General features: G+C 38.3%; 1 long non-coding RNA gene across 1 annotated transcript; it reads right to left on the bottom strand.

Annotated features, from left to right (window-relative positions):
• Positions 1–366: 366 nt before the first annotated feature.
• On the bottom strand, positions 367–1,423 carry LOC113078070 (uncharacterized). Its single transcript, XR_003281452.1, has 3 exons — positions 1,269–1,423; positions 959–1,190; positions 367–810 (listed from the first exon to the last, which is right to left on the bottom strand). It is a non-coding gene; the product is annotated as an uncharacterized LOC113078070 (long non-coding RNA).
• Between the last annotated feature and the right edge of the window lie 11,617 nt (positions 1,424–13,040).

Genomic DNA, 13,040 nt, shown 5'->3' with positions numbered 1-13,040 from the left:
GATGATCAAAGGTCAATGGGCGAATTTAGCCAGGATGCTGAGGTCACACCTCTACTTTTATCTAAAGACATCCTGGGATTTTTAATGACCACAGAGAGTCAGGACCTCGGTTTAACGTCTCATCTGAAGGACAGACTAATTGACTTATCATTTGAGCTGCTCCATATTTTATTTTTTTTTTTTTTTTTTGTTAAAACTGAACTTTTGTAAGATTACAAATGTCTTTGGTGTCACTTTTCATCAATGTAAGTAATACTTGTTGAATAAAGTTTTAATTTTATTCAGCAAGTATTACTTTTGATGTATATATATATATATATATATAATAAATACATCAAAAAAGAAAAAGTTCAAGGAGCCCTAAAAACAGAAAAAAAAGAAAAGAAAAAGAAGATAATTATGGTAATGTGAAACATGCCCAAGAGCTTTTAGGGACATTAAAGAATGGCAAGAGTGGTTCAGAGCCCCGCCCCTAATCCATAAATAACTGACTGCCCATATCCATCTTCATCTGGACTAATAGAGTTGACGAGAGATGGTCTGATGAGCAGAGGAAGGTAGAGTAAGAAAGGAGGAAGGAATGAGGGAAATGTTCAGATTTGCATCCATCACAGGTTATTTTCAGCACTTCTGTTGGAGCGCTAGATGGAGCGGTGAGGGGAGGCTGAGCAGAGGGCAGCTGGTGACCTTTCATCCCAAAACCTCTTCAATATAAACTTTATTAGCTTGCTGCAAAAACTTGTTTGAATCTTTTGAGGTGTGTCTTGGTTCCTCTTGCATATGAACTCTTGATACAAACTGATTCACTCACTGGCAAAAAAACAAAACAAAACAAAAAAATCTCATTGAGGATTTATACAGCCGTCTCTCAACATGATTCATCGCATGCACAAAATGCATAAGAACATGGACTCATCGTAAAGACGAATGAAGGCAAATCAACAAGCATAACACATACCCATCAGTGAAAGCTCCAAAGATTTGATTATGCTCAAGAATGCGGCGTCCCATATCTCACCCGGCTCACCCTCATCTGGCCCCATTGGTTGTCAGCGTGGCCATTCATCCTCAGCCCGGCCAATCAGCTGACAGTGCAGCTCTCAGCCAATTACAACTCAGAAAGCCTTGACAGTGAGGGAGATGCTCATATGTGTTTATGGCCTCCTGCCTCTGTGACAGAACACAGAACCCTTCAGAGAAAAATCAAGCAATTAGCCAATTACACCACACAGGCCTATTAGAAACCAAACATCCCAGTGTTTTCTTACCCTTTAAACACAGCGATAAGCCTCAAGCTGACGGAGCGAACGTATCATGTCCCACAGAGAGAGGGAAAAGTGATGGTTATGAAAGAGCTAAGGAAGATTAGACATATTTGCAGGGAGTCTCTCTTTATTTGAGAGAAGACAGATGAACTGAACTCTCAGTAACTCTTCAACTCCTGAGAAAGAGTTGTGAAAAATTAAGTAAGAAAACTAGTGCTGTGTATGGATTATTAATCTAAAACCAATAAGAAGCATTGTTCATCTAGGGTCAGACTGATCCGTATAAGCTCAGTGAATTACCTTCGAAATACTGTTCAATAGAGCTTACAATGAAACAAAAGACTGTAACGTAACAGTCCTAAAAACATTAAATACACACTTTTAAATAGACAAAGTTTGTGGTCTTTTTTTGGTAATTCACATATTTTTGGAATGTAGCTCTGATTTCATGCCTTAGAAGTGGAGACACACTGTCTATTTTTTCAAGTCTGCATTAGTCTTCTTTGGACGGAATGTTTAAAAACCTTGATGAGACTTATAAGACTTATAAGTAACTAATATCAACTGATTCAAATTGTCATAACCTGTTCACAAGTACATGTACATGTTTTATGACAGTCACTGGAGGAAGCAGCTGCAATGCAGACATGCACTGATTTCCTGATTTCAGAAAAACAGAGACAAAAAAAAGCACCCACAGTAATAATTTTAGCCACGGCAAGTTCGAGTGACTTCTTGATTAATAATAGCATTGTACTGTTCTTTTTAGCATGAGGACTATATTAGTCAAGGGGATAGAAGTGTGGTTAGAATATACTGTATTTTAAAAATAATTGACAATTACTTTTTCTTACAAATAATCTCCCTCTAGTCACTTCCAGGTTACTCAAAAACATCATTGTGTGAACACAATATTACAAAAACAAACCAACACGACAACCAATTTATTAGATTTGTCAGATTTCTAGTTAAAATATCCCAAAATCAATATATTTTATTGAGGGGTTTTCATATAATGTAAGACAGTTTTTCTACTGTAAGGTTGAATGTAAATAAATTAGAATGTAATCGTATGATAATCATAAAGCTTTTTAGATATTTTTCACTGTAAAATGAGTTTAAAAAAAGACTATTTTCTCCCGGCACAAAACTCTCAGCACCTGCACATCCTTTTAAACAATCCAGCTAATGACCAACCAGCAACTACGAAACACAGCTACCTGTTTAAGAGGATTATTTAGATTTTTGTGCAATGTTTACACTGTCTTCAAGGCACTCTTACAAAGTTGTCCAGTTTTTTAAAACTGCTTTGTCATGCTGTCCCTTCACATAAATGTCAGTTTCCTAATCCTCTTGAGGCGTTTATACAGCACTCTCTTAGCACTTCCACAGGACTCTCAAAGACCTCTTACAAACAGTAACCACTGCTATAAATCTCACACGCAATGAGCTCTTAAACACCAGGGTGGTCTTCTCACTTGTCTTTTTACTCTCCTAAGCTTTCTTCTGCGACCATCTCAAACTTTCTCCTACTCGAAATGTAACGTTTATCCTACCCATTCCTCCATCCTTCAAATTCGCTACCCCAACAGACCTGAGTCTCCCTTTACCCTTCAAAGGTCTCTGTGACTCACTGTCCTGGGTCCTGCTCTTGGGGAGGAGGGGTTGGTTGAATGGTGAGTTGTCCTCTTCTCAAACGCGCCATCTCAGAAAGCCTGATGTCCACTAAAGCCGTTTCAAAACTAATAAACAATTGTCAAGCGAGAGGTAAAGCAGAGAGCTGTGTGGCCGTTCTAAAAGCACTTCAAAGGCTCTGCTCTAAGAGCCGTGTAGAAGAGAGATGTGGATGACCTCTCCAATGCACACACATACACAAATCACATATGCACCTCACAAATATCACATGCATTCATAGCAGACACTGGGATGAAAGTATTTCAAAATTACAGAAAGAACAACGACATATATATGGAGCTCGATACTCTGTGAGTTATTGTGCGATGGAGAAAATGACATATTTGGTGCCAGATGAAGTCAAGGGGCAAAGATTCAGACTTCAAGAATGGAATGAAGAAAAGGATACAGCTCTCTTTGTATGGTAATGGATAAGTCAGGTCAAGATAGGATAGACCAGGATAGGTCAGGGTTTGATATTATAGGACAGGTTAGGACAAGATACAATAAATCAGGAGAAGCTAGGATATGATGAATTGGAATAGGATAGCATAGGACAGGATATGATTGGCTAGGATTGGACGAGTTAGATCAGGAATGAGTAGGGTTAGTTAGGACTGGACAGGTCTGGACGGGACAGGACAGGACAGGACAGGGTAGGGTAGGGTATGGTGGGGTAGGATAGGAAAGGATAGGATAGGAAAGGCCTGGATTAGACAGGACAGGAGAAGATAGGATAGGATAGAAAAGGCCTGGACAAGACAGGATAGGATAGGCCAACATACAGTAGGCCTGGACAAGATATAGGGTAGACCAGGATGAGATAAGTCAAGATGGGACAGGTTAAGATAAATCAGGCCAAGACAGGATTGAGAAAGGATAGGATAGGGAAGGAAAGGAAAGGATAGGCCAGGAGAGAATGGGATGGGATAAGATAGGACAGGCTAGGCCAGGATATGACAGGATAGACCAGGATAGGATAGGATAGGATCATATCAGGGAGAAAATCTAATGCTTCATGAGTGACATCACTATCTCTGACTGTCCACTAAACACCATTCAATTATTTTCAGTCCCCCATACTCTTGACTGACACCAGCATTCTCACACACAAAAACACTCCTGCTCACTCTGCCCAGGTCAGGGTGCTGGGCAACAGAGGAGCCAAGATGGCTGAGCCCTAGAAAGTAGGAGCCAACTCCTCAGTGTGTGTGTGTGTAGGGGGAGGAGATAAGTAAACTTAACAGCCCATGACATAAATCACATCAAGACATGACAGTAGGACACTGAACAGGACCACTGATAAAACCAGCAGGAGGGAGGGAGAAAGACAGAGAGAGAATGGAGAGAAAGTAAGTGGGAGAAACAAGGGTCATAGCAATGGGCGAGAGGGTAAAGCAAAAGGAAAGAGAGATATAAAGAACGTCTGAATGTGTTTATGTGAGTGTATGTGTGTGAAACGAAGAATCAGAGGAAGAGCGAGAGATGGACAGAGTGGGGGGAGTGAGAGAAGGATAGGCGTGTGTTTTTAAGATTCCCAGTCCTCCCAAAGGTGTAGATTACCCAAAGAGCACAAGCTAATTTCCACGTTCATGAATGTATTCCCCCGTTTCAAACAGCTGTCCGCCTAAATCTTCCCTGGCTGAGAAAGGATGCACCCCCACTATATGCATTATGATTCACGCTGATCCAAGAACAGTTTTAAACAAAACTGACTGTTTTCCCCCCATTTTTGCCGGTGCTAGCTCTTCATAACTAAGGTGGCAGGTGATGGATCATTTGATATACTAATCTTTTATTGACATGCTAACAAGACCATTAAAACAGCTGAACTAATGTTACTGCTATTTAGCAGCTCGCGCAAATCAAGGACTGTGTATCATTAACCGAGCTGCTCTAGACATCTCTAACAATTTGACGGGACGTTCGCCGTACTTATTAGCTGTTGGCTGAATCAGACTTGACCGTACATGAATGAAGTCTCCGTAAACTATCTGACATCCCTGCTCCTCAACCTAACCTCTGTGTTTATTCTACAGCCCAATTATGGAGAAAAACAAAACGTCTAACTGTGTACAGAAAGTGTTCACTGTTTGTGCATGGCGAGAACACATCAATGGCAGCACTTCATTGTGTAGTTGACGTCTGTGGTTAAATTTATGACCTTCTATGTGTGTAAAATGTAGGCCATAATTTTAATATGTGTGAAAGTAAGAAGTAAACGGAAAGTGGGTAGTTTATGTATTTTCAGGGCTCATTTGTCTTCGCTGGAACTGACTGAATGAGCCTGTGCTGGGTTGACCCTTAAAAAAGTACTGTGGTGGTACCGTGATGTTATCATTTGGAAACACCATGGCATTTTCTTATATACCATGCCACTGAATGATTACCATATTAGTGTACCATGGCATTTACATGGTTCTTCAAGCCAATTCAAAAATTAACAGGGTATTACCACATGGTGCATGCATGCCAAAGAATCATTCCATTTCCATAGTACACATACAAAAATGAGTATAGGAACAGTTTTACTATGGTACAATGGCCAAGAAAACATGTTAATGGCAAATAACAGGACCTTTTTGTATTTGTAGGCCCACCTTCAGTTCACAAGCTGTCATAAATAGCCATAAAATGACACTAAACAATGTTTTGTTAATGCAACATTGTTTGATAGCTATTTTCCGTGATGCTAATAGCGCTGATGTGTTGTACACATCAATGTAATGTACCCACATACATGACACATATAGAACCAATGTCATAGCTTAAATAACTGCCACACACCCTCCAAAAAAAAAAAAAAAAAAAAAACCTTGACACAGCCTCTCTCTTATCAGAGCACTGTGGGACATAGCTTGTTTTAAGAGTAGGAAAAACTGAACAGAGCACATTAAAGAAAATAGGAATGAGTGTGTGCAAGTCTGTTTTCCTGGCCAGACTTTCAGTCTTGTAGCTTGAGATAGCAACTGGAACAGCCAGGAGCGGTTCTAGACCACATTAACTGGGTGGGGGATTGACTATAACAATTTCAACTAAAATGAATTTTGTTTCATTTTTATTGACAAATAATTTTGTAATGTAGTGTCCAGGGGTCTCATTTATAAATGTTGCGTCCGCACAAAATGTGCATAGAAACATGTGTACGCAATTTTTCACGGACATATTGTGATTTATAAAAAATAAACTTGCTGTAAATATGTACACAGCTTGCGGACATTCTAGACCAGGGCTACTCAAATCTTGCCCTGGAGGGCCAATGCGGTGCAGAGTTTGGCTCCAACCCTGATCAAAGTCACCTGCCTGTGATTTTCTAATGATCCCAAATCCATTGATTAGCATGCTCAGGTGTGTTTGACTAGGGTTGGAGCCAAACTCTACACCGCATTGGCCCTCCAGGGCAAGATTTGAATAGCCCTGTTAGACCATGCGTACAAACTCTTTTTCCTGGAGTGAGAAAAGTAATTAAATAAACAGCGATTTTAAACTCTGTTTTCATGTCGATATACACATTTACATTAAATACTCCACTCGCATTAATGGAGATAAACACTAAAATTACACAATTTTACAAAAAACATAATTACATCATTTTATTAACACTAGGCTACTTAATTTTCCTGTGTTAGGCTATGCTATGATTTAAAGGGGGGGGGGGGGGGGGTGAAATGCTCATTTTCACTCAATATCCTGTTAATCTTGAGTACCTATAGAGTAGTACTGCATCCTTCATAACTCCAAAAAGTATTTAGTTTTATTATATTCATAAGAGAAAGATAGTCTGTACCGATTTTTCCCGGAAAAACACGACCGGCTGGAGGCGTGACGTGTGGGCGGAGCTAAAGAATCACGAGCGCCAGTAGGCTTTTGCGTTGAGAGCGTTTGGAAGCTGTGACTTTACCGTGAGGAAAAACAAACCAAAACAAACCATGGCTAACAGTCAGATTCAGCGTATATTTATGATCCAGAATCAGATCCAGAGGCTGAAATTTAACAAGAGCAGCATCAGCAATGACATCTCTATGTGGTATGTACTGAAACTGTATATATTTGCTTAGCGGTTTTGGAAAATGACTAAGTTCCACTTTGTCGTGTTTTTTTTTTGTTGTTGTTTTTTTTAAGCTGTACATGTGGAAAGTGCAGTTTACTTGATGTGCTTACGCGCCGATAGCTAAGTTAACAACACAGAGATATTTGAAGCAGTTTTACTCACCGCATGCGGTTCCAACACACGATCGTGACCCTTTTTCGTTTGGACTGCATTATCCTTAAGAAATAAACGATGTGCAAATCCGGCGTCAAACTGGGCTTTGTTTGTAAAACAAGCATCTTCGAAATGCAGGGAACAAACACAAACACTTGCACAACTCCGTTGATGCTCTGTAAAAATAAACTCCATCCACTGGTCCCTTAATGCTGTTTTTTTTTTTTTTTTGTAATCTGTGCAGGGTTGTCTTGCCCTGGCAACCAAAAACACACTTCTTTTGTGACATTTCGCGACTCTCTCGCTCTGATCAGTGAATCGCTCCGATCAGCGAATGCCTGTTGTGCTCTCACTCAGTGCTCTGCTATACGGGAGCGCGCACGTCCTGATTTTGCCAAGTCCGATGTGTTCCTAGGTCAACATATTTTGTTGACCCTGGAACAACATTTTACTCCAAAAATATATTCTTAACCATATCCCTACACCTAAACCTAACCTTAACCATGAGTAATCCCTAAAATCAGAGGAAATGATAGATGAATGACACTGATGTAAAAGCACCAAACACTGATTTTAAGCATAAACTTCACAAAATCTATAAACTGGTTCTTCAAATCTGATTGGTTAATCACAATGTTGTTCCAGGGTCAACAACGATGTTGTCCCAGGAACATGTCTCACTTGGTAAAATCAGGTTAGGCACGGGAGCGCGCGCTCTACCGGCAGAAGTGCCCTAGGACCCATATAAGGAAATTCCGCTCCATCTAACGTCACACAGAGCCATACTCGAAAAAAAACTTTCTGAAACTTGTGACAAACCGGAAGGAGTATTTTTGGAACAGAACGGGTAAAACTAAGTAAAACTAAGCATTGCAAGCTCCATATATGGTTATTTCAGGGAGGAGACGAGCTGGAAATGCATGTACTCACAATCTTCCCCTTACTGGGATTTATATAGGGACTTTTTGCGCAGGTTCTGGCGTATGCATGGTTTTATAAATCTGAAAACATTTGTGCATATGCAAAATCTAGCTTTTGTGCCTACGTACACTTTTAGGATGAAATCTATAGAGAGTTTTATTAAATGAGGCCCCAGGAGATCATTTTTGAGGGGGCACGAGGTGTGGGTCGGTGGGGGTTGATTGGGGATTGGGGCTCTCATGCATGTCATGGGACACACAGCAGCCACAACTGATATAGACGTATGTCCCTACTAAATAAATAAATAAATTATTAATGATAATAAATAAAAACACAATCACAGAACATTTTATGGTTTTCTGTAGTGTGTTTTTGGACATATTCCATTAGGATTTATTGGTTTTAACAAAATGGACCAAGAGGGTCCATTACATTTCTTTCAGTAAAACCAATACAAGTCCCATTATAAACAGTGAAACCATGCATTTTTTTTTATCATGGCTACTGTTTTTTTTTTTTTTTAATTCAAAATATTCCCAAAATATATCATGAAATATTTCAGTTCTCAAATATTTGCAAGTAAATGCATTTTGCAACTTTATAGATTATGTTAGTTATCTGGTAAAGTAGCCTAATAGTGTAATCTATTAACTTTGTATAAAAATCTTAATAATCTTATGTATTTAATGTGAATTTAGAAAAAACATTGCAAATTAATTAGCATATATAACACTTTCACTGTATAAAAAAGAGAGCAAAGAATGTTTAGACTACATTGAGTTTTACCTCCTGTCTTTTAGAGTGCCATTTCTTGATGTTAGAAGTCACTGCTTAGCAGTCAGCGAACATGGCAAAAATTGCAACATCAGCTCATAGTTAAAATTCATCCAGTGTTCACTCATTTTTGATATTGAGATAGAAGAAAACAATCATGAACTATGATGGGGACAGGAAAATGCAGTGCATTGTTAGAATATAAAGTGTCTTATTCACAAATCTGTACATACACCGTCATTGACTCGAGCAGAATGATAAAGTAATCCTGAGAGAGATGGGAGAAAATTTGTAATTGAGAAAGAGGCAAAAGTGAGGAGGAGTGTGTCTGTGCGCCTGTTTGAGAGTACGTATCTGGCCGTAGTGGAGCCCGGTCCATGAAGTCTGCATGCTGTCAGTAGGAGTAGCCTTATCTTCCCCAAACATTTACTTAACCCTTTGTCTTACAGGGCCCAGCACAATGAGACACAGCCAGAGGAATCCCAGCGGGACTTCAGATGGACAGGCCTGCCGTTCACTGATACACTCACAGTCACACTGACTGCAGTCTATTCTGCACACATTAAACTCACATCACTGCGATAACAACAGCCCAATAACCTCACTTCGCTTTTACTGACATCATTTAAATCTTGCTTTGTCCTTTTCCTTTTCATGTATATAACAGTGGCTGACAGATGGAGAGTCTTAGCCAGTCAATTCCAGCACATAAAATTATTTCTATTCAATAAACTAAAAGGACTATTGCGTAAATGCTCTTCTGACATTTTATGCAGTATTAGTTATAAGCTCTAGAGTCAGGCCATTTTTTTTTCTGAGGTAACAGTAAAGTGTGCTGTAAATACCTTTCTGTTATCTGAGCATGTGTTAAACTCTGGGTTCAGAAGAATGCAGCAGGCGGCCTTTGTCTCTGTGTCCACTTCGTCAGAGAGGAGCTTATCAAACCCAACAAATACCATTACAGTGAGAGAGAGAGAGAGAGAGAGAGATCCATACCTTTCAGACAAACATTTCTCCATGAGTCATGCAACCTTGCTGATGACAAGTTTGAGACTGAACCTGCAAACTTGAAATATCATCTCAGCCAGTTTTGAATGCTGTCAAAATCATCTCAGTTTAAACTTGAATTCGACTAAAAACGCTCTATTAAGCATGCCAGGCCAGCAGTTGCAATAATGGTATTGTTTTCAAAAACATGCACTTTCAAAAACCTTCAAATGAACAGCTAAATGGCATAAAAAGTTTTCTGTTTTCAGTTGAAAATGGTGTCATGTAAACACCCCCTGAGTCTGTAATCCTGATTCAGAGCATTTGTTAAAGAAACTAGTAAGAGCATAAATAGGTAAGGAAGACAGTGATGTAGTGTTTGTACACCATCATACACCATACTTTTTATTTGTGAAATCTCTCTTTCCTCAGGTAGCATTGCAAATAGGGGCAAACATTTGTGTAAGTCTGCACCACCACTGTTAGATGTATATGAATTTCTCCTTTCAGATATATATTTTTATATATATATATAAAATATATATAAAAGCCCTGGCTCTTCCAGGTTTTATAATGGCAGTTATATATATATATTTATATATATATAAATAAATATATATATATATTTATTTTGGTATCAAATATTTATTTTGATACCAAAATATATATATATATATATATATATATATATATATATATATATATATATATATATATATATATATATATATATATATACATATATATATATATATATACATATATATATATATATATATATAATATAAGAGGAGACTGGTTTTCCTTTGCTGTAAACAAAACGGTTCTCGCTAAACTAGCATATTCTTACGCTATGCCTACTTCATCCACAGGAATGCCACTTTTTTCATGAATGTGCGCATGACAGTAGATGGAAGCTAGAGATTAGGGTTTATAAAGTTTTAAATATGGATATGTTTCTTACACAAATGCACTGATTCGCTTCAGAAGGCCTTTATTCACCCCCTGGAGCCATTGATATGATTGATGTATGCACTTTATTTTGCTTCAAAATCTCAACCACCATTCACTGCCATAGTAAAGCTAGGAAGAGCAAGGATATTTTTAAATATAACTCCAATTGCATTTGACTGAAATAAGAAAGCCAAATACACTGATGGCTTGAGGGTGAGGAAATCATAGGGTCATTTTCAAGGAGGAATGGTTCTATAATGACAACAATTTGAAGAAATTATTAACAATTATTAGAGTAGAATTACTGAAAATATTTAAATATTATTTTAAAAAATGGGGTGAAATAATATGCAACTCTAATGACTGTAATAAAATAAAATGAATCTTTGGAACCAGAATTAAAATTTGTTAATGAAACTATTAACAATAAGAGCATAATTCGGTAAGGAAGACAGTGATTTAGTGTTTGTGTCTTAGAGGTTATGTGCGGGGTGGGGGGGTGGGGGGGTGGGGGGGGATGACAAAGAGACAAGAGAGAGAATTATGTCCAGCTCTCTTTCTACTCCCCCTCATAATCAAACAAATCACGATTAAAAAATATTTCAAGGTCCAGAGCCACTTCTATAAATCTGGAAGTTTCTCTTGAAGACGTAGTCGGCCAGCACACACACACACACACACACACACACACACACACTCTTACTTTCAGCCAACTACTTTTGAATTTAACCCACCAGAATATAAGTGTATTTGGCTTTCTCTCTGGCTTCCTGTCTGCAAAGTGCAGAATAGGGTCTGAGAACAGGGTTATCCAAAGTGCATGTTCAGAAGCAGCAAGAGAGAGAGACAACAGAATACGAAAGGGTGAGAGATTAACCTTAATGAAGGAACACGAGAAACAAACAGACAATGAGAAAATAGATGGAGACGAGAACATAAGGAAATCCTGCATGAAGACGATGAAGAGGGGAGAGGTGGAGAGATAATGAAAGAGAAGAGAAGGCAACAAGAGAGAGAGAGAGAAAAGAATTCCACATGTGCAGCAGGCCCTTGTCTTTACGATGGCTTTGATTATAATTTAGTGCTGCTGTTTCAGGGCTGACATCATCAGAGCGGCACCAATCAGATGGCACAGAGTCTATAAATTAATGAGTAGGCTAGAGTTCAGCTGATGGGGGCAGGGTCAAAGTTCATTCCACTCATGAAAATGTTTCTAGTGGAATGTGACTCTGCAAAAATCAGACCTGACTGAAACTACTTCACATGTGTTTCATGAAAATCGAACTATTGTGGATTGTGGATATTTGGATATTTGAAACACACGCAAACACAATGCAACTACCATATATTTAACATACATTAATATATATATATATATATATATATATATATATATATATATATATATATATATATATATATATATATATATATATATATATATATATATATATATATATATAGACACTTTAATTAAAGATGACAAATTGTAAAAAGACAATAAAAGTAAAGAGAATAAAATATTATTACAAAATTAAATTAATAATCATATGGTTACAAAAAAATTCTATATCAAATAAATGCTGTTCTTTTGAACTTTCTATTCATCAAGGAATCCTGAAAAAATAAAGTGATTGAAAAAAAATTATTACAAATTCATAAACACATCAATAGTCTAAATGTATTAGTTACACAGATACATTGATGACAATAATTTATGTTTTAAGGAGTGTGCTTGTATGTGTGTGGTTCTTTCGACATACCCAGTGACTGATTGCCCAAGAGGATATTATCTCCACACGGATAATGCCGTAACATAATGATTTGAGAATGGAAGGGCTCTAGAGTGAACACAAAGGGTAAAATGAGAGTGGAATCAGAGTTCAGGAAACATTGGACTTAAATGCACCTGCATTAAAGGTGTCTTAGGTGTGAAACTAGTACCCCCTGTATGTTTGCGTGTGCATGTGAGAGCACGTGTTTGAACCAGTGGGGGTGTGATTACCTGACTTGACTGACAGGCTGATGGTGCTGTGCATGTAACTAGCTGTGTTGACTCCTGCTCCGGCTGGAGGCTGACATCAAGAATAACACACACCTCAGTAACATCTCTCACCCTGAGTGAAACGCCTGGCACTTTGGAGACAAGAAGGTGAAAGAAAGAGCAGTCCTGGGCCCTATCACTCCACACTTCACCTGAGGAGACAGACAGCAAGACACACAGACAGACACACAGAGGGTGACATGGAGGACATTACTTA

Source organism: Carassius auratus, unplaced genomic scaffold (assembly GCF_003368295.1).
Source record: "Carassius auratus strain Wakin unplaced genomic scaffold, ASM336829v1 scaf_tig00024134, whole genome shotgun sequence".
NCBI lineage: Eukaryota > Metazoa > Chordata > Actinopteri > Cypriniformes > Cyprinidae > Carassius > Carassius auratus.
This window is presented reverse-complemented; position numbering and strand designations above follow the sequence as displayed.